Source organism: Ovis canadensis, chromosome 4 (genome assembly GCF_042477335.2).
Source record: "Ovis canadensis isolate MfBH-ARS-UI-01 breed Bighorn chromosome 4, ARS-UI_OviCan_v2, whole genome shotgun sequence".
NCBI lineage: Eukaryota > Metazoa > Chordata > Mammalia > Artiodactyla > Bovidae > Ovis > Ovis canadensis.
The window spans coordinates 57,687,046-57,710,110 of record NC_091248.1 but is presented as its reverse complement, the minus strand read 5'-3'; the positions used below and the strand labels follow the sequence as shown (position 1 = coordinate 57,710,110).

General features: G+C 38.7%; 1 protein-coding gene and 1 non-coding gene across 4 annotated transcripts in view; one reads left to right on the top strand and one right to left on the bottom strand.

Moving 5' to 3' along the window:
• MAGI2 (membrane associated guanylate kinase, WW and PDZ domain containing 2) overlaps positions 1-23,065 on the bottom strand; it is a 1,500,648-nt gene that overhangs the window by 411,932 nt on the left and 1,065,651 nt on the right. The window lies entirely within an intron of this gene.
• TRNAR-GCG (transfer RNA arginine (anticodon GCG)) lies at positions 4,672-4,743 on the top strand. The gene has a single exon. It is a non-coding gene; the product is annotated as a tRNA-Arg (tRNA).

The window sequence follows — 23,065 nt, the reverse complement described above, 5'->3', positions numbered from 1 at the left end:
GTAAGATGTCTTTTCAGAAATTCCAACTGATAATTATTTTAGACGTTTAAATAATAAGGTTTAATGGATTATATCTTCTGAAGAATATATGCCCTGATTTAACCCAAGTGAAAGAAGGGTGAAGCTATATGACAATTGATTTCATAAAAATGGGAAATCATGAAACTACCTACCAAATTGTTTAATGCCTTTATTTATAAACATCCAGGGATTATTTTAAGGCTTCATTTAAAACCTGTACCTTATTTTCCTCCATTTCTCCAGCTAATCACAAATAGGAATCAGATCAAATTATATCTGCATGCTGTTAACTTATTTTGTATCTCAAGATCTATAGACCTGCATCAATTTTCACCTCCCTTCATTCCATCTGAATGTGCTAAGTTGTACGGATGGATGAAACACTGAGGTTGGAGAGAAGACATGGAAATAGGGTGTAGTCTTGGAAAACAGGTAGATTGTACCTCAAAAGGTCTTTAAATATTCACAGGTGAAATGAAGACATTATTATGCTAGCTCTAAATACAAAGAATGTTAAGTAGAGACATATTAAGAACAATTCTTTTTGTATGCACTAGATACATGCTGAAACATAATACCCCAAGTTCAAAATAATATGGCTAGTTTTACATAAGGAAACTGTGATATAATTTAGCATGGATTATAATTCTTCTGCTCCTATTATCTGACTCTAAGATATAAAATAGAATGAAGCATTTCTGGCAAATGTCTCAAGGAGTTCCAGAGTAGCACCATGAACCATAAAGAAGTCATCCTCAGCCACGCAGATAGCAGCAAGTAGATCTGTCAGTGGTAGTGATAATGGTTTTAAAGGCTTATAAACATTTAACCAGATGTTCTGTCTATAATACTTTGAACATGAGCCATAATTGCTCTCACAATGATAAAGTGAAATGCAAATGTTTTTAGCTTTAATATTTCAATTTTCATCTTTAGGGGCTGGGACATGGCCTGATCCTTTGTATGTTGAAGAGGCATTAAGATTTGAAGATGGGTAGGGATTTCTGGGAGGCAAGGCTATTAACGGGAGTGAGTGCCGGAACCCCGGCCTTGGGGGTAGAACAGAGAAGGTGAAAAGGTGCGTCTTGGGTAAGAGTGAGCCTTGATGTCAGCTGCTGGACACAGGAATGGGCCAGCACGTGGCTTACAAATATCTGAAGAAGCAATATCACAGGAGTTGTTGACAAGGTAGAACATGGTCTGAACTGAAGTGAATATGTTGGAACAATGAGAATTAGCTAGTGGTTGTATAGGAAAGATGAAAGGATCCCCAGAGCCAACGGCATAATGTTGGAGTGTGACAGGATAGGTGACATGGTATGCTGGCTGAGCCTAAGAATGCAGAGGGGATCTGCTACAAAAAAGGAAATCTGCATTAGAGCCACACATTAAACATGCATCATTTATATAGGACACTGGAGAAGGCAATGGCAGCCCACTCCAGTCCTCTTGCGTGGAAAATCCCACAGACAGAGGAGCCTGGTAAGCTACAATCCATGGGGTCATGAAGAGTCAGACACAACTGAGCGACTTCACCTTCACTTTTCACTTTCATGCACTGGAGAAGGAAATGGCACCCCACTCCAGTGTTCTTGCCTGGAGAATCCCAGGGATGGGGGAGCTGGGTGGGCTGCCATCTATGGGGTTGCACAGAGTCAGACACGACTGAAGCGACTTAGAAGCAGCAGCAGCAGCAGCAGCATATAATACACACAATTTAAAAATGAATATTGACACTTTTAATGAAATGCTTCTAACACTGTATAAATTATTTATACCAAATGATTTTATTTTAGGGCTTGTTTTGGTCCAGAAGAGTGTTATTTTCTCTGTAGGTTTCTTAAGTTATATTAGGCATAGTTTAGAATTGCATATTCTAAATACTTTTTTGTCTCCTAAAATAACTTCAAACTTGTATTAAGTGGGGTAATAGATATAAAAAACTGAATGGCAGTCACTGAAAACCTACAAATAATAAGTTTTGAAAACAAATAATTGTTTTTTTCAAATAAATAATTATTTGAAAACGAGTAATCTTTGTTAGATTCATGTTAGAACTACTACAAAAAAAATCCTAATAAAAGGAAGTGATAACATCAGGAAGCATAAGTTGATTTTTTATTATTTCAAGTAAATAAATAAAGCTTCTTGGGAGGCAGGACATAGTGGATGGATTTTGCTATCCAGCATTCCATTTCCTAAAACTAGTATACTGAAAGGCTGTTAGTTTATTTTGAAGCAAACTAGGGAAAGATTCGTGAAATGACCCATTCTTGCTCCTGACAATCTATAAAAATAAACACATTTCCTAAGTAAATCTTTCACTGCCTCTGCTCTGAGACATTCACTCATGGGTGAAGGAGTATAGGAATTCACATTCACAGACCTCTCTGATACGCTTCCCTCAGCTTTCTGTCCATCTCTTAAAGTTGATCAATCACTCTTTCCTTAGTGCCACATCTCTAGCCTATTACTTTGTCAAATAATATTTATCATTCTACAATATGTGATTTATTTTCATGTTTGTTTCTCATCCAGACTGCGAGTTATTTGAGAATAAGACAAAGTCTTATTCATCCTAGTGTTTCCAACCCACAGCACAATACTTAGTACATAATAGGTGCTTAATGAGTGCTGATTCATGTACATGTATTATCCACTGGATAACACCATAATCCTGTGAGACAGACATTACTGTTCTTATTTTATTGATTAGGAGACAGGCTTGAAGAGAGTGGATTGCCTATGTCACAAAGACTTGAATGGTGGAGTTTAGATTGTAAGCTTTTACATTTCATCAGTTCTAACATGAATTTTTCTTTTCACATTGAAAACAGCTCTGAAAATTGAGATGCATTTCACCTCTGATGGCAAATTTTAATCACTGTCATTAGGCAGCAGTTGTCACTTTTGTGTGTTTGAGGATCTGGTGATGGATCGCCACATTGCTGTCTTTTCAATTGAGTTAGGGGCATGGTTGGTCCAGCACATGATGAGCTTAACTGCTGTTTAAAATATCTTCCAAAAGATTACATTATGATTCGCCCTGAAACAAAATTTATTGCAGATGCAGAAAGAAATGCAATAGAAGAGTAGATTATAAACCAGACACTGATGAAGCAAAATAAATAATTGTAAGAAGGGTTGAAATTCCATATTTTCTTGCTATGCAATAACTGAGTGCATCAGGGAATCTATCAGAGGATAACACTCACAAACAGATGAAGCTGTGTTAACAGTTTGTTGGAGTCAGTCAGCGAGATGTAAACTACAAGGCATAAAAGATGAAGTGATAGGAAAACTCAGACCACTGATGCATTCAATTGAAAAAGAGAGCAACTATGGCAACGATGAGGACTATCCGTGCTATTCAACAAAACTTTCTGTGATGATGGAAATGTTCTAGAGTCTGTACTGGCACAGCTGCTGACACCTATGGCTATTAAGAATGTGAAATACTGCCAATGTGACTAAGAAAATGAATTTTAACTTCACTTTAATTAATTTAAATATACATAACCACAGTTGCTAGAGGCTACCCTGTTGGATCGTACAGAACTAGACTGCTTGGTAAACCAATCTTCCTTATCAGTTAAGTCTGATGTTACAGTAAGTTTCAGCATTCTGATCTGGAAAGTGCAAATATCATCTATTTTAAAATGTTGTTGCGAGAGTTTAATGAGACGTGATGATGGATTATATTTAGCATATAAGTCTGGAATATGATAAGTGAGAGGAAATGAAGGTAGTACTCTCCTAGGGAGAGTAGGACTACTAGTAATTATAGTAACCACAACATTTTATCCTTGCTGATAAACAGCAAGGAAGGTTTAAATACTACAATAAATAGCAGGTCATAAAGAAATATCTCCCCCCACCTCAAAAAAGATGGCAAGCTGCTTAGAAGTTAGAAAGTTCATTATAGACATTAGGCTACATGGATTCTCAGTAAATACTGATTAGCCTGCAATTTCCAGAAGGTGAATTAGTGCACATGCAATGCTTCTGGACATGTATCTGCATTTTGAAAATTCAAGTTCAAGTGACTTGGGCCCACCCTCTAACTCTTAAAGTGATGCCAGATCAATCTGAGCATCCATGGGTACTAACAAGGATAGACTCTTGTTAGTACAAAGAGGAATATTTGTACAAGAGGAATATTGTACTACAATATTAGTACTACAAAGTACTAAAAGGAATATTATGCTTAGCAAGAAGAAACTTGGATAAACGCTAAATAAAGAAGGATGCCCTGCTGAGACTATAATAAAGACTAGGCTGTTTTAGAATGTGTGGGTAACTCTTCTGGAATCTGTTGATCGATGTTCATTAGTTAATATGCATCTAGGTGCATACAGGCTGAGGGGTATGTGTGTGCGTGTGTGTGTGTGTGTGTGTAGGGAAGCAGAGGCTAATAAGGACAATATCTTGGCTTCTACATCCATCCAAACTTCTGAAAGAGTTTAAACCCATTATATATATATAACATATTATATATATATATAATATATATACCTATATTATATATTTTATATTTACTTATATCAATATTTATTTATATATAAAATATTTATATTATATATAATATACATTATATATTTATAAATATATATATAATATAAACATTATATATAATATATACAATATACTTCCCAGGTGGCTCAGATGGTAAAGCATCTGCCTGCGATGCAGGAGACCTGGGTTCAATCCCTGGGCTGGGAAGATCTCCTGGAGAAGGAAACGGCAACCCACTCCAGTACTCTTGCCTGAAAAATCCCACGGATGGAGGAGCCTGGTAGGCTACAGTCCATGGGGTCGCAAAGAGTTGGACACGACTGAGTGACTTCACTATCACTTATTTATATATAAAATATTTATATTTAATATATTATATATAATATAAATAAATATTACATATTATAATATATACTATTATATATAATATATATAAACCTATATTACATATAGATTTCTTGAGAAACCTATATGCAGGTCAGGAAGCAACAGTTAGAACTGGACATGGAACAGACCGGTTCCAAATAGGAAAAGGAGTACTTCAAGGCTGTATATTGTCACCCTGCTTATTTAACTTCTATGTAGAGTATATCATGAGAAACGCTGGGCTGGAAGAAGCACAAGCTGGAATCAAGATTGCCGGGAGAAATATCAATAACCTCAGATATGCAGATGGGAGAAGGCAATGGCACCCCACTCTAGTACTCTTGCCTGGAAAATCCCATGGACGGAGGAGCCTGGAAGGCTGCAGTCCATGCGGACATGACTGAGCAACTTCACTCACTTTTCTCTTTCTTGCATTGGAGAAGGAAATGGCAACCCACTCCAGTGTTCTTGCCTGGAGAATCCCAGGGACCGGGGAGCCTGGTGGGCTGCTGTCCATGGGGTCACACAGAGTCGGACACAACTGAAGTGACTTAGCAGTAGCAGATATGCAGATGACACCACCCTTATGGCAGAAAGTGAAGAGGAACTAAAAAGCCTCTTGATGAAAGTGAAAGAGGAGAGTGAAAAAGTTGGCTTAAAGCTCAACATTCAGAAAACGAATATCATGGCATCTGGTGGAAACAGTGTCAGACTTTATTTTTTGGGGCTCGAAAATCACTGCAGATGGTGATTGCAGCCATGAAATTAAGAGACGCTTACTCCTTGGAAGGAAAGTTATGACCAAACTAGATAGCATATTGAAAAGCAGAGACATTACTTTGCCAACAAATGTCCGTCTAGTCAAGGCTATGGTTTTTCCAGTGGTCATGTATGGATGTGAGAGTTGGACTGTGAAGAAAGCTGAGCACCAAAGAATTGATGCTTTTGAACTGTGGTGTTGGAGAAGACTCTTGAGAGTCCCTTGGACTGCAAGGAGATCCAACCAGTCCATTGTAAAGGAGATCAGTTCTGGGTGTTCTTTGGAAGGACTGATGCTAAAGCTGAAACTCCAGTACTTTGGCCACCTCATGCGAAGAGTTGACTCATTCGAAAAGATTCTGATTCTGGGAGGGATTGGGGGCAGGAGATGGCTGGATGCCATCATTGACTCAATGGACATGAGTTTGAGTGAACTCTGGGAGTTGGTGATGGACAGGGAGGCCTAGCGTGCTGTAATTCATGGGGTTGCAAAGAGTCGGACACGACTGAGTGACTGAACTGAACTGAAACCCATTAAGGAGAGATAGGTTAAGAAGAGAAACCTTGAAAGAGGTGATTTTTAGGAAACGTATCATTCTCTGATATTGAGTCTGGGACTGAACAATGCTGCCTTTTTAGGCAAGTAGGTTCAGGAGGTCAAACCATTTTCTCAATCTTTGCAGATAATCCAAGTCACTTTAACATCTGGGAGACCAGCAGCTTTGAGAACAGCGAAAGACAGTGACTTATGCACATTGATTAGCACTGTGATGCACACATCATGGGAAAAGGCTCGGCTAAAGACGCCACAGATGGATTCATAAGAAGAGAACACTGACAAGGAGACTCTCAGTTTACACAGAAAGAAGTGATCTGAGCTTGCACAGGGGGCAATGCTGACAACCCACACTGTTTATAGTATCTCAGAAACACTTGTGGAAAGTTTCAGAAAGGGAGTTGAGGGCCTGTTGATCAGAGAGAGACTGGTATAAACAGGCACTAATTTTAAGGTGACCTAATTTGTCCTCATTGGATGGTGATGCCAGAGGACACGGGGGCATGCTAGCTGTTTTGTTACTTTAGAGTTCCTGTTATTATTCAAACCTTTTTGAGTTTCTATAGTAGTCTGCCATGATGATTTAGGGTGGAGTTAGTCCAGTTAGCTTTGGCCCTAATAAAGGACTGTTTGTTGAAAGTCTGCTCATCATTTGCCTTTTTATTGCTACCAGAACAACAGTAACTAGGATCACTAAATCTAACACTTGAATAACAGTCCTTCAGAGGGCTTAACAGTGGCAATTACCAAACAGTACACACCAAAGGTTCTTGGCAGGAAGTAAGGAACAAGAAGTAAAGAACTACTCCATGAACTGAAAATTTTGAGGAGTGCTTCCAATAAAAAAATATGTAAATTTTTAAAATGGGCGAGTCATCAGAACAAACAACTGTTCCCTTGAGAAATAAAAAGCAAATAAAGTTTAATAATATATCGAGTCTATTTTAAGAGCTCTCCATTTAAAATGAAACCTGAAAAAAAAAAAAGAAAAGAAACCTGGAGCCACACTGGATGATAACAACCTACAAAGGTTGAAATGAAAAAGTTTACCTTTTCTGGAAAAGGGTATATTGATTGAAAGTCCTATTTCACTGATCCTTTCCTATTCTCTGGGAATGAACAATTACAATATAAAGATAGCTTGGGACATGTATTTTCTTCTATTCCTTAAGTCTGATGGCTCAGTTCTAATTATCACTTATACCAAAATTTTACCCAGAAATACTGTTCAGACCTTGGCCATGTAACCTGACTTAACAAAGTTGAAATATGACTTAACTAGTACTAAGCAAGGTCATGAGTTCAAACCTTACCTTAATGATGACTTTTTGAACTATAAGAAAGATCAGAAAACAGAGCAAAAGGAAGGTGGAAAGTTGGAATTATATAGGCCAGAGGTAATAGATCAAAAGGTGATCATAAGATATTCCAAGTTCAGTTGACAAATGTGTGTGTGTTAGTTGTATCCAACTCTTTGTGACCCTACGGACTGCAGCCTGCTAGGCTCCTCTGTCCATGGAATTCCCTAGGCAGGACTACTGGAGTAGGTTGCTATTTCCTTCTCCAGGGGATCTTCCTGACCCAGGGATGGAACTCAGGTCTCCTGCATGCAGGCAGATTCTTTACTGTTTGAGCTACCAGGGACATGGATAAATCACTAGGGCCAGATGGCACTCACCCAAGAGTTTCGAAGGAACTCAAGGGTGAAACTGTGGAGCCAATGGCCAAACTTGTAGACTGTTATTGCAAACAGTCACCTTGCCAGAGGACTGGGAGATTCTGATGTGATCCCTATCTAGAAGAAGGACCCTTGAGAAACCCTGGAAACAAGATGATGATCTGAAAGACTATTAATAGCTTTCCAGGCATAAAAGATGTGGAGAATACTTTTAAAAAGAGTCAATTCCACTGAATATCTCTATGTATCTAACTGGTGGAGGTAAAAGCTCTATAGTTTTGGGAAGAGGAAATCATACCAGTGTGGTCTCTTTTGTGTTTTTGAGGTTTCAGATGGCAATTGTGTGGCCAATAGAGACAAAATTTCCTTTTTTTTTTTTTTCTTGAGGACATTTGAAAAGATTTACTTATAATAGCTTTACAAAAACACACATGGAGTTGGCATGGAGTTGGAGAAACCTTCTGTCACATACTAAACACTAGCAATGATAGAAAACACAGACAAGGTTCATAAGGAACATTTTCTTTGATGTATCTTATAGTAGTTGTGAGAAACAGTCTTATTTTCATAAATGGATTTGAGTGGGAATTTAGCATAGATATTTTGAATGGACATATTTTCTTAAGCTCCAGTCAGAATGGAAAAATCAAGCTGAGATGCCAAAACTGGGAAATTTCAAGAGACTTGAATAAGAAGAAATGGAGTAGCTTAATACTTGAAGAGTATACTTAGAATTTGATTCTCATAGGATACAGCAAACACTGCAGTTCTAAACACTAAAAGAACAGGATGTCATCAGGGATTGAACAATAAAAATCAGAGCATATGCTGCAGAGCACAGGGCCTCGCACACAATGTGGACCTGAACTTAACCCACAGAGAATGCTAACCACTGCCCGCTGCTATGAAACACATCACAATGGCAATGTAGGCAAAGCAGGCCATTTTACAGAGTTCTAGAGTCTGTAGTTATCAATATAATATCATACACTTAAAACTTATGAGAGTAGGTGTTGCGTTTTCTTTCAGTTCAGTCACTCAGTCATGTCTGACTCTGCGACCCCATGGACTACAGCACGCCAGGCTTCCCTGTCCATCACCAATACCCAGTGCCTGCTCAAACTCATGTCCATCGAGCCGGTGATGCAATCCAACCATCTCATCCTCTGTCGTCCCCTCCTTCTGCCTTCAATCTTTCCCAGCATCAGGGTCTTTTCCAATGACTTAGTTCTTCACATCAGGTAGCCAAAGTATTGGACTTTCAGCTTTAGCATCAGTCCTTCCAATGAATACTCAGGACTGATTTCCTTTAGGATGGACTGGTTGGATCCCCTTGCAGTCCAAGGGACTCTCAAGAGTCTTCTCCAACACCACAGTTCAGAAGCATCAATTCTATGGTGCTCAGCTTTCTTTACAGTCCAACTCTCACATCCATACATGACCACTGGAAAAACCATAGCTTTGACAAGACGGACCTTTGTTGGCAAAGTAATGTCTCTGCTTTTGAATATGCTGTCTAGGTTGGTCATAGCTTTTCTTCCGAGGAGCAAGTGTCTTTTAATTTCATGGCTGTAGTCACATCTGCAGTGATTTTGGAGCCCAAGAAAATAAAGTCTCTCACTGTTTCCACTGTTTCCCCATCTATTTGTCATGAAGTGATCTTAGTTTTCTGAATGTTGAGTTTTAAGCCAACTTTTTCACTCTCCTCTTTCACTTTCAACAAGAGGCTGTTTAGGTCTTCTTCACTTTCTGCCATAAGGGGGGTATCATCTGCATATTTGAGGTTATTGATATTTCTCCTGGCAATCTTGATTCCAGCTTGTGCTTCATCCAGCCTGGCATTTCACATGATGTACTCAGCATAAAAGTTAAATAAGCAGGGTGACAATATACAGCCTTGACGTACTCCTTTCCCAATTTGGAACCAGTCTCCTGTTCCTTGTCCAGTTCTAACTGCTGCTTCTTGACCTGTGTAGAGATTTCTCAGGAGGCAGGTCAGGTGACCTGGTATTCCCACCTCTTGCAGAATTTTCCACAGTTTGTTGTGATTCACACAGTTAAAGTCTTTGGTAGAGTCAATAAAGCAGATGTTTTTCTGGAACTCTCTTGCTTTCTCGACTATCCAGTGGATGTTGGCAATTTGATCTCTGGTTCCTCTGCCTTTTCTAAACCCAGCTTGTGTATATGGAAGTTCATGGTTCACATACTGTTGAAGCCTGTCTTGGAAAATTTTGAGCATTACTTTGCTAGCTTGTGAGATGAGTGCAATTGTGCAGTAGTTTGAACATTTCTGTGACACTGCCTTTCTTTGGGATTGGAATGAAAACAGACATTTTCCAGTCCTGTGGCCACTGCTGAGTTTTCCATATTTGCTGGCATATTGAGTGCAACACTTTCACAGCATCATCTTTCAGGATTTGAGATAGCTCAACTGGAATTGCAACACCTCCACTAGCTTTGTTCATAGTGATGCTTCCTAAGGCCCACTCGACTTCACATTCCAGGATGTCTAGCTCTAGGTGAGTGATCACATCACCGTGGTTATCTGGGTCATGAAGATCTTTTCTGTACAATTCTTCTGTGTATTCTTGCCACCTCTTCTTAATATCTTCTGCTTCTGTAAGGTCCATACTATTTCTTTCCTTTATTGTGCCCATCTTTGCATGAAATGTTCCCTTGGTGCCTCTAATTTTCTTGAAGAGATCTTTAGTCATTCCCATTTTATTGTTTTCCTCTATTTCTTTGCACTGATCACTGAGGAAGGCTTTCTAATTCTCCTTGCTATTCTTTGGAACTCTGCATTCAAATGAATATATCTTTCCTTTTCTCCTTTGCCTTTAGTGTCTCTTCTTTTCTCAGCTTCCCTTGTGGCAATGCAGGAGACCCGGTTTTAATCCCTGGGTTGGGAAGATCTCCTGCAGAAGGAAATGGTAACCCACTCCAGTATTCTTGCATGGAAAATCTCATACCAGTTTCCTCTGGTAGGTTACAGTCCATGGGTTTGCAAAGAGTCGGATGCGACTGAGCAACTTCACTTTTCTTTCACTTTTTTCTCAGCTATTTGTAAGGCCTCCTCAGACAACCATTTTGCCCTTCTGCATTTCTTTTTCTTGGGAATGGTCTTGATCACTGCCTCCTGTACAATGTCATGAATGTCCATTCATAGTTCTTCAGGCACTCTATCAGATCTAATCCCTTGAATCTATTTTTCACTTCCATTGTATAATTGTAAGGGATTTGATTTAGGTCATACTGAATGGTCTAGTGACTTTCCCTACTTTCTTCAATTTAAGTCTGAATTTGGCAATAAAGAGTTCATGATCTGAGCCACAGTCAGCTCCTGGTCTTGTTTTTGCTGACTGTATACAGCTTCCCCATCTTTGGCTGCAAAGAATATAATCAATCTGATTTTAGTATTGACCATCTGGTGATGTCCATGTGTAGAGTCTTCTCTTGTGTTGTTGGAAGAGGGTGTTTGCTATGACCAGCACATTCTTTTGGCAAAACTCTGTTAGCCTTTGCCCTGCTTCATTTTGTACTCCAAGGCCAAATGTGTCTGTTACCCCAGGTAGCTCTTGACTTCCTACTTTTGCATTCCAGCCCCCTATAATGAAGAGGACATTTTTGGGGGGTGTTAGTTCTAGAAGTCTTGTAGGTTGAATGGTTTGCCTTGGAAACAAACAGAGGTCATTCTGTAATTTTTGAGCCTGCAAGTCCTGTATTTTGGACTCTTGTTGACTATGATGGCTACTCCACTTCTTCTAATTGATTCTTGCCCATACAAGTAGATATAATGGTTATTCTAGTTAAATTCACCCATTCCAGTCCATTCTCGTTTGCTGATTCCTAAAATGTTGATGTTCACTCTTGCCATCTCCTGTTTGACCACTTCCAGTTTGTCTTGATTCATGGACCTAACATTCCAGGTTCCTATGCAATATTGCTCTTTACAGCATTGGACTTTACTTCCATCACCTGTCTAATCCACAACTGGGTGTTGTTTTTGCTTTGGCTCCATCTTTTCATTCTTTCTGGGGTTATTTCTCCACTCTTATTCAGTGGCATATTGGGTACCTACCAACCTGGGTAGTTCATCTTTCAGTGTCATACTTTTTTGCTTTTTCATACTGTTCATGGGGTTCTCAAGGCAAGAATACTGAACTGGTTTGCCATTCCCTTTTCCAGTGGGCATGTTTTCTTACCACAATTAAGAAAACAAACAAACACTGACAATATAGTTGAGGTTTTAGATAATATATGTATTTCTACCTAAACAGGCAGAATATAATGTCAACCTTGTTATGTGCAGGTGCTTTTTGTGACAATATGAATCTTGGTATAATTTATTTTTTCACTTATCACTTGACCTCATTATTTTCTCACTTCTTAGGATAATTTTCAATATCCTATTTCTAGAATGTGAATGTAATGTATAAAGACATGAAAACAAGGCACCCATGTGGCTGACATACATTTTCTTTAGTTATATATATGAGAACTGAAGTGAAAAGAAATGGATTTTCCCAAAGTCACACAGTTTTAAGGTAGAAATAAAGTGAAAACCAATGTTCATTTTAAACTAAATGCTGTGCTCATTATAGGGGGCTCATTAATATCTCATTATTTACTTCAAATTTATTATTAAAAAATATAGTCTTGCACAAAACAGACTCTTGCTTTTAACAGTATAATTTCAGCTATTAACTACTCAGTCATATGGTCTTCTATTTCCTTTTCTCCCAAAAACCATTAACCCTTTCTCATTAGGTCCCTTTCTGTTAACTCTAAGAGCTGAACATGTAAATAGATTCAAGAAAGCTTTTTTAAAACTGCTTTTTCATCTATTGGTATTATTTATTAAAATAAGTTGTTAAAACTTTTTTTTTTGGTTGTAAATAAATCTACCACTTGAATAACTGTCCTTCAGAGGGCTCAACAATGGCAATTATCAAACAGTACACACCAATGGGCTTCCCTGGTGGCTCAGACAATAAAGAATTCACCTGCAATGTGGGAGACCTGGGTTCAATCCTTGGGTTGGAAAGATCCCTTGGAGAAGGGAACCACTGCCCACTTCAGTGTTCTGGCCTGGAGAATTCCATGGACTGTATAGTCCATGGGGTTGCTAGGAGTTGGACATGACTGAGCAACTTTCACCTCACACACCAATGGTTCTTGGCAAATGGAAACTTTGCAACTTCCTGAAACAATTTTGAAGAGGAAAGCCTAAGAGTAGGCAGAAGTGTGTCCCCCAAAGTGGTACAATTGATCTGTTTCCTGAGATTCTCCCCAGTAGACCACCAGTCCTTTAAGTCTTGAAATTTTTTAGGTCTTATAACTCTAGTAAAACACAAAGACATATGGCATGACTGTTGGGGGAGAAGAAATTTTTCTCTGCGTTTCCAGGATCTTCTGGCTGGTCTAACAATGAAATGTCATGAGATAGATTAACAGGAGAAAATCATACAGAAGTTTAGTAAGATGTGTACATGGGAGAGACCCTGGAAAACAGAGTACCTCTCCAAAATGGCTGAGCCCCTCAACTTAAATTCCATCTTCAGCTGAAGACAAGAGTGTTGAGCATGGGAGGAGTCAGTTGGGAAGTCACCAGGAAAAACATAGTAAACAAGGGTGATTGTGATACAGATTCAAGTCACTGCCTTCTCCATTGAAAAGCTTTTCTAAATTTGGTCACCTTCCTCATCTAGGTACAGAGAGAGAGAAATACTCACAAACGGAGAATTCCTACAAATACTTTTTACAAAAGGGTAACTCCTACTTGGTTTTCTGAATTTTTCTCACATCTGCTGTTTCTTTGAAAATAACTAGCTTAAAGTAATGAATATGCCAAAGAGACATATTTTGGGGTGGCAAATTCTGCTTCCCTGAAGGATAAATGGCCATGTGTTCATAACTGACACCTCAAAGAGGATAGCTTTACAACCAAGATTACTAATATGAAACAAAATTCACAGGCTATGGCAAGAAAGGAAAAAATTAAACACAATATCTTTCTCTGTCCTTTGGCCCCCCTCTCCCCGATACTGCATATTGTATATCTGCATTATTCAATACATAGTATGTATATTGCTTTTGTATCAACCAAACCTTCCTCACCAGCAGGATACCTTCTCCTATCATCAGTAAAACAATACCTTAAAAGGTAACATTCTTTCTGGATCTTGAAAGGGGTCAGAGACTCTTAGATTGTGGAAGCTGTCAATATATCACTCAATATATAGCCCTCTGTCTCAAAAAATTATATAACTGTTCCTTGACTTAGAATGTGTGAGAGCTTTCTGCAATGCTATTCTCAGGTTATAATCCTCCATTTGGCTTGAATGAAATTTTCCATTTATTTCTTGGATCAACTTTTCACTGACACTAGTGACTAAGTTTTTCCAAGTTTATCAGGAGGGGATCCTAAGGAAAGAGAAAGGCAGAAATCCCAGAGAGAAGGTTCGCCTGTGTTCAGAGTGAGCCACTCATAGTTTTGCCTAGGTTTGCTCTGGTATATAGATTCACAGTTTATCTGTAAGAATTTCCTCTTTGGAATCACTGAGGTATGCTTTTTTTAAAAGCAAAAGAAAACACCTATTTTGTTTATGAATACCTTTATTACACTCCCTGCTGATTCAATGAACTTTTGATTAGCCTCTATGATTACTAACTTCATTTAGGGGAATGTGTGCATGAGTGGTTTGGTAATTATTTGAGACACTTGCAAATAAGAGGACTTTCAAAAGCTGACTGAAGGTGTGAAGGCAGAGCACAGTTAGCCTGTTTTCTTTTGACTTTCTTTAGATGCTAGTAACTGCTAATTAGAGCAAGGAAAGCAGTGGTTGGTAACTCACTTTTAAAATTCAGTCTGATTATAATCTGGAAGCTGATTGTTCCCTTTCAAAGGCTAAATGAAAAACTGCTAAAGCAGTTTTGACTGTTTATCAGGTATTTTATTGAGTTTCCAAATCATATTAACAGTTTTATATGTAGGTGCTTAATTAAAACCTTTTTTCCAAGTTATTTATGCAACTGGTCAGTCAAAGCAAGAAAAATAAAATCTTGGAAGCGAAAGAATGGCAGGTGGCAGATAACAAAATTGATCTCAGATGCTATGGCAAGTATAGATCCCGTAATTCTCACAGCTTGTGTTTTATTTGTAAGGGAGGAGAACTGGCCATCCCAAATGTTGCATTGTTGCCCATTTCTCAGAGCCCTGAGGAGATCCAAGGGATTTAGCACTTGGAAAACCTGGAGAGTCTGGGAGGAGGATTAAGCTCCATACAGAAGGCAACACTGCTGAAGGAGCAAACACTGACAGACCAGGATACTCTGTGTTCTGCCCGTTGTCAAGCTGTGTGAGTGAGTTTGTGGGTGTATGTAGCTCCTCCATCTCTGCCAGTCTCTGCTACTTCATGAGGCTCCTGAGTATCAGATGAACCCTCGACTTCCCTTTCTCACAGTGATTCTATCTTGCGTGTGTTTGAACTTTCCTCAAAGCTTTTTGAATTCTTAAAAAGAAAAGAAAAATCAGGAAATCAGAATTACCCCAAATCTTTAGTGTTTTATATTCCTTACCTAATGGATAAAAGTGAAATAAAACTGACTTTTAAAAACTGGGCAACTATTTCACATTTCATATAAGATAGCAGGTTTAAGTACTAAGTTAACTTATTGAAACTAATATTAAAGCATTAAATTATACTTTAAAAAGGATAGAAAATTTTATAAAATGGAAAATGAAGCCACTTACATAATTTGGCTGATTATAGCTGAATATATCATTAAAAAAGATAGAAAATTTGAAAATTTTAGAAAACTGAAAATTCAGCCACCCTGAAAATTTGGCTGAATATAGCCAGATATTCTGTGCATTGGTAGAAAAAATAACCCATACAAACTTTGCAAAAATACCAGATAAAACTAATTTTTCCTTTGTCAAAAACAAATTATACTTGGCCTCACAAAAACAGAAGCATGACAACTTTGTAATTTATGGATGTTATTAACTCCTTTGATAATTAGATGGTAATAATTATAGGGCTTCCCTAGTGGCTCAGATGGTAAAGAATCTACCTGCAGTGTGGGAGACTTGGGTTCGATTCCTGAGTTGGGAAGATCCCCTGGAGAAGGGCATGGCAACCCACTCCAGGATTCTTGCCTGGAGAATCCCCATGGACAGAGGAGCCTGGTGGGCTGCAGTCCATGGGGTTGCAAAGATCTGGACACGCGCGAATGACTAAGCACACAATTATAAGACAGTACAGTTAAAGCATTTTCCAGGTTCTATTTCTAACCGTGCTTAAATAGCAGAAGTAGACAAATTCTCCCCATGTTTCATTTCTAGTCAGTGAAACTGGGGACAAGAGGGTTGTGAAATGATCACGGTTCTCAAGAACATAGGCTTGGTGTGATTTCTTTGAATGTGCTAAATCATATATTTCTTCACTATTGATTTGTGTGATAATTATTACTTGTTAAGTTTTTGAAAAAAACCTAATAAACAGATTTAGTAATCAATCACCTTTGATGAAACTACTCAATATTTCTAAAATGACAAAGATTTAGTCTGTAGATAGACACAAACTACCAAATTTATTCAAACTATTTCCAGTATAGTTGGTCTCCTATTGCTATTTATTGTATTGTACTATATAGTTTAAAATATCACATAATCAAATGTACTGAAAAATCATTCTTTCATTATGAATAAAGAAATAATTATTTAATACTCATACATAAAATACTCATTCCCATTATTGATAGTCCTAGCAATGGGATAAGTATGAACACCCTGTGACAAATAGTTAATATCAGATAATGTTAAAATCTCATTTTAGTTCAAAATTTTAACCCTTGCCCTAAGAACTTTTGAACTATAACTAAATAATTATGTATTAAAATAACCCAGTTGGTTACTTGATTGTAATTTTCAAGTTTTTTCTTTAGTGGAGTAGTTTACAAACAATACAGAGGTTAGCATACCTCTATTCTTGTTTGTTATACCTGATTAGTTTTCCCTCAATGTGGGTAAATAGGCAAATATCTATCTATCTATCTACCTACCTACCTATCTACAAAAAGCAGGCCAAAGGAACCCATAGGAGATGATTGGACCTGGGACAGGAACAACATTTTGGTCACCAATGGTTTCTATTGAAAGATTTATAATCAAAAAGGGAAATGATATAAAAACTTCATATATTGAAGTATGGGGAAGTCATTCAACAAAGCCATTTAACTTAAACTTTACTGACCAGAATGGCCTGTTTTGTGGCCTTTTGAACATGCACTGTATATCTGCTTTGGTCACTGAGGAGAGAATGCATTTGAAATTTAAAATGGAGTAGGTGTACTTCTGATGTAAAAATAAACATTGTTGATATGATTTCAGACAATTACAAACTATACTGTCGAGAATTTGAATTTTCTCTCCAGTGTCAGACTCAGGATGCCACCAGCCATACTCAAAGCAATGTCTGCAGGTGGCAATTGTAATCTTGTGGCCTCAAGGTCTTGTCTCAGAACTATTAAATTTTTAGACAATGAGATTGCTTTAGATCAGATATTAGCAGAAAAGAAAGACATGAGTAGTGGCCAATACCTTCTGTTATGTATATAAAACACCACACCCAAAGTTAAAACCTTAGATAAAATTGGCCTCCAAAATCACTGCAGATGGTGACTGCAGCCGTGAAATTAAAAGATGCTTGCTCCTTGGAAGAAAAGCTATGACTAACTTAGACAGCATTTTAAAAAGCAGAGACATTACTTTGCCAACAAAGGTCTGTCTAGTCAAAGCTATGGTTTTTCCAGCAGTCATGTATGGATGTGAGAGTTGGGCCATAAAAAAGCTGAGTGCGGAAGAACTGATTCTTTTGAACTGTGGTGTTGGAGAAGACTCTTGAGAGTCCCTTGGACTGTGAGGAGATCAAATCCTAAAGGAAATCAGTCCTGAATATTCATTAGAAGGACTGATGCTGAAGCTGAAACTCCAATATTTTGGACACCTGATGTGAGAACTGACTCACTGGAAAAGACCCTGATGCTGGAAAAGATGGAAGGCAGGAGGAGAAGGGTAAGGCAGAGGATGAGATGGTAGGATGGCATCACCCACTCGATGGACATGAGTTTGAGCAAGCTCCAGGAGTTGGTGATAGACCGAGAAGCCAGGTGTGCTGCAGTCCATGGAGTCACAAAGAGTTGGACATGACCGAGTGATTGAATTGAACTGAAAACCTAGTTCCTTTACAGAGTTTATGATTAAACTCTCTATCCAAAAAGTAATTCCCTTTCTTGTCAGACACCCATTTGCCTGATGATTGAGGAGTATCAAAGAAAGGGGATTTGTAACCAAGCAAGACCCTATGAGGCCTCCCTGGGGCCCCTCTCCTTTATTCTCTGCTTTAGTTTCTCCCTGAAGTTCCTAGATAACAGTATCTGACACACATTCCTGAGTTATTTTACAGATGTGAAAACTCCCATTAAATGGAAGGTGTTAACTGCTTGGTGACCATAAGCACAGAGCCCCTAGTCCTACTGGACTGACAATGTTAACCCCTGTGACAGCACCCTGTTACCTCACCATCAGCTAATCAGAAAATTGTGCACAACCTTATTACATGTCCTGTGACCCCCCTTCCCACATCTTGCCTTTAAAATGATTTCCTGAAATCAACTGGAGAATTTGGGCTTTTTCAGCACTAGCTGTCCCAGACTACTTGCATGGCAGCTTACAGTAAATGCTGCACTTTGCTATACCACAACCCGGTGTCAGTAGACTGGCTTTACTGTGCGTTGGTGAGTGGACCTGAATTTGGTTTGGTAACAACACTTCAGCGTCTCCTTCTTTATCATGGGAGGAAGAAAGTTTTAACACTTTCTTATGGGAAGGAATTGAAAGAGGATAAAAAGAGATCACTTTAGCTCCATACCATCCATATATGATTCCTTCTCCACACAGAAGGAGAGAGAGGGCTGCAGAGTAAGGCAATGGATCCGTTATTCTAGAACAGTATCAAGAAAGACAATGGGATATAAAGGGGTAAAAACTTGGAGATGTAGAAAAATTCAGGAAATGAATGAAAGATAAATCAACTCTTGCAGGAGGAGAAAGGAACAAAAGTAAGAAAGACAAGAAAACTGATCATTAAGCAAAATGAAAAGGTAAGGTTAACTGGCTGAAAACCCACTCTCTCTTACCAAGGAGCTGCTGGCTGGCCACGATGGTTTTTCTCTAATTCCCTAGTGGTTCTCTGCTTTCTATTCCCCAACTTATTCCTGCCAAAGACCCAAACACAACTGTCAAACGACTTACAATTTTATTAGAGCTTGGATTCTGTAGTCTTGGGTTTTCATCTCAGCTCTGCCACTTCACTATACTTGTGTTATTTTGCATAATTTATTTAACCTTTCTATGCTTGTTTCCTGATCTCTAAATTGGGTAATTAAAGCACTTAGCACCTAGAGGTTGTCGTGAGAATTAAAATGAGATAATGTATCAAGAGGACTTAGCACAACTTCTGGCCTATATTAAATGCTCAATAAATACCAGCTAGTATTATTATGCTCTTCATTTAATAAAAGCTCTGTGAGAAGAGTTATTCTCTCATACCTTGAAATATGAGTAGCAAAACTATTTGTCTGAAGTTCAAGCTGTCAGCCCCGCTTTTAACTGCTCAGAAGGATACTGCTTGCCTTCACAAAAGACCAGTGGAATTTCAGTGATGCCTGCTTCTCAACAGTGGACAGCGTTCTGCCAGTTTCCCCCAGATTTCCTTTCAGTCACCTCCAGCTGAGCCTATCCTGGTACGCTCTGTACTACTTCGAAAACACTATATGCCAAGAAAACAAAACACGTGGGTTCACAAGCTGAGAAGTGCAAGCAGAAGTGGCAGGATCTCACATGCCTGCAGGCACTAAAGCTGCAAGCACCACCTACTTCTAAAGTTGTGCCCGAGGTCACAGAGAATCCCAAGAAATGTTTTGTTTCAGCCGGAGAGTAGCCAGCGTGAGCGCACATCTTCAGATACTTTAGGTGCATTTGCCTCAGTCAGCAGATGGAAGAAATAAAAAATCTCAGCCACAGAAAACAGCTTCTTGCTAAAGGCAAAATAAACAAATTTCTATTAGAAAGGGGACATTTTTCCCCGGGTCTTCCAGCTAATAAGGACATATTCTCTCATGTTTAAAACCACATCCAAGTTGATAATCCTCTGAAAATATGTAAACAGACTTTTCTCAAGAGTTTTGGACATTCTCAAAGTAGAGGATCAGGTGAAACAAGAAGCAGAGAGATGCCGTTTTGGACAAGGTTTTCCAGATGCCCTGAGATTCTTCAGGAAAACATCCTGCGGCAAGCTTATCACTTATCTATCAGTCATTTTAATTTAAAAGTTTTTCATATATATATATATATATATATATATATATATATATATATATATATATATATATATATATATAAAGTATACAGGAAAAAAGCTAGCCCATAATTATGTTTATATTTATACAAACGGTCATACTGGTCAAGGGGCTGACTTTGCTTAATAAGTCTACTCAGCTTTGGAGAGGAAGATCCTGCTTCAGAAATGGGTCCCTTCTGTAGATTCCTGCTAGTGAGACAACAGTAACCCAATTAAACAATTCCTGAGAAAGCCAGGAGCAACAAAGTGAAAACCAATGAGGTGAAAAGCTCCTTGGATCCCTCCTGGCTGAAGCTGCCAAGTCAGACACAGAAAACCCTGAAGATGGGACACTTTAATGAGGACAAAGTCCTTGTGATTGACCTCGGATTTTCAATTTGCAATCTTTTTTGGAATCACCACTAGGCAAGCAATCTGAAAGGTTTATGAAGTTTGAGACTCTACGTAGGAACTCATTTTTTTTTTTCATGTTTATGGCTAAGAACATATGAAAAAACCAACCAAACAAACAATGGCAACAACCAAATCCAAAAAAGTTTTCTGCCTGTTCTATTTAAAATGTCATCATTAGCTTTCATTATTTGGTTTTTCCTAGTTGAGCCTCTCTGACAGCAGATTGCCTTGTATGTCATACTTTTCTGCTCACAGACCCTGTCTACATGTTTTACTTCTGTATAAGCCTGCCATGTTCCTGTGATAGACCATGTCTCCTAGCTCCCAGCCACAACCCTGGGCTGCCCAGTTCTTAGAGACATCCAGGTGCCCTTCAAAAACCAAACCCAAGTATTTGAGACACGGGACAGAGGAGCCTGCTGGGCTGCCATCTATGAGATCGCAAAGAGTCCAACACGACTGACGCAACTTAGCAGCAGCAGCAGCAGCAGCATGGACCTATGTATTTAGACTGGTTCTTAGCAAGTGGATGGAAACAGCATTCAGTAACCTGTTAGGATACTGGTGCTATGTGGACATGCAATGATCCCAGCAGCTCTCTCCAGGGCTGCTCTATACCAAAGGTACGGAGTGAAACTACAGGATTATTTGGGAAAGGTATATGAAAGGAAGAGATCCTGGAGAATACAGAAACACTCACCATCATACTGAAAAACTCTTTACGGTGACAGGACTGTCACTGCTCTGTGTCAGAGAGAACATTCAGATGCTCCTAGTACATGGGCAACCCATGAAGCATCATGGCTGCCTCTTGGCAGCTGCTTGGTTGTCTGTTTCTGCAACGCCTCACTCAGAGGCAAGGGAGATGATAGCTTATCAAGGGCTCCTTTGAATACACAGCACACTCCTTTTAGCACACAAGGCTGTGCCCTTTCTACTTCCTACACATTGACCTGTAAAAGCATCTTTGAACTTGGAGAAGAAATCATGCAAAAAGAATTTGCATTTTGCTACAGTTTTTTCTCCCCAGGCATAAGAGAGTCTAAACAGAAAGTGATGCTACAAAGCAGGGCAAAGGCTGTTTACCTGAAAAGACCCAGTCTGAAAACAAAGTGTGGCTTCTACTCCTATGTTGGGAATGTGCATTGGTATTTCATTCACCTTTTCACCCAGCCTCTGCACCTATGTCTTGACAGTGGATGGGAGTAATGGGTATATGATGTGACATTGCCGGCACAAGCGCAGTGACACTGAAGTCACTTGCACTGGGGTAAACTGTATAGGCAGTGACTGAAACTATTGATACTTTTAAAAGAGATAATGGTACGACTTGCCCACTGAGTGTTCTCCTAGCACGTGTTTTGCATTCCCAAGTGACATATCATGGTCCACAGTATTTACTATGAAGTTAAGCAAGGGCAGTTGTGAAAGTTTATAATTTGCTATATAGGTAGGAAAAAGGTCACCCAAGTTCTTAGAGATGGTTATTCCAGCTTCCACCATCACTGAGCTAATGACAATCCCACTAAATTTCATCTAATGAAAAAATTTCCCCCAAATTCTTGAAAAGTTTCAGAATGTCAAATGATGTAATAAAATGTTGAAAGTGATATAGGAGCAATAAAAGGCAACAGTTTTGTTACTGGTGGCTGTTTATGTCACAGTAATGCCAGTTTGTTCCCTTGATCCTTGATGGTATTAAACATATGATGCTATAAGACACAAGGTAATTCATGAGAATAAAGCAAACAGACAATTGCATAACACTCTTTGAATCTCTCCGACATATGTACTATATATCCTTGTTTATTCTGAAAAACCTGCGAAGGGGTCCTTTTCTGAAAGCATAAACTCATCATTAAAAAGTGAGTTCATGCTATCTATTGAAAGAATCATGATCGTCTGATATCTATACCAGACTTTTTTTCACTCTGATAAGTTCTGTACAGGGATCCTTTTCTAAAAGCATAAACTAATCAAATATTTAAAAAGTGAATTCATGTCACAAGTTACAAAAACATATCCATTTAGTTCCCTGGGATTATTATTATTATTATTTTGGAATCTATGACACAAATTTATTAATACTTTTTTTGGTGACTAATGTATATATTATACCTCAAATCAATGAATAATGCTTTACTATGTGCATCTAGTATGAATTTTCTGGTTAAGTAACAATGCGAGCCAGGACACTGTCACTAAATATCTTGCCCAGAATATGGGCAGAAACCAGCCCCAACATCTCGCTTTGGAATGCTGCATTCCCTTCAAGAACATGCTGTTCTCTAGTGGAGCTGCTGGAATTGCAGCCAAAGCCATGAAACTCTACTGCTATCCTTGCTGGGATTT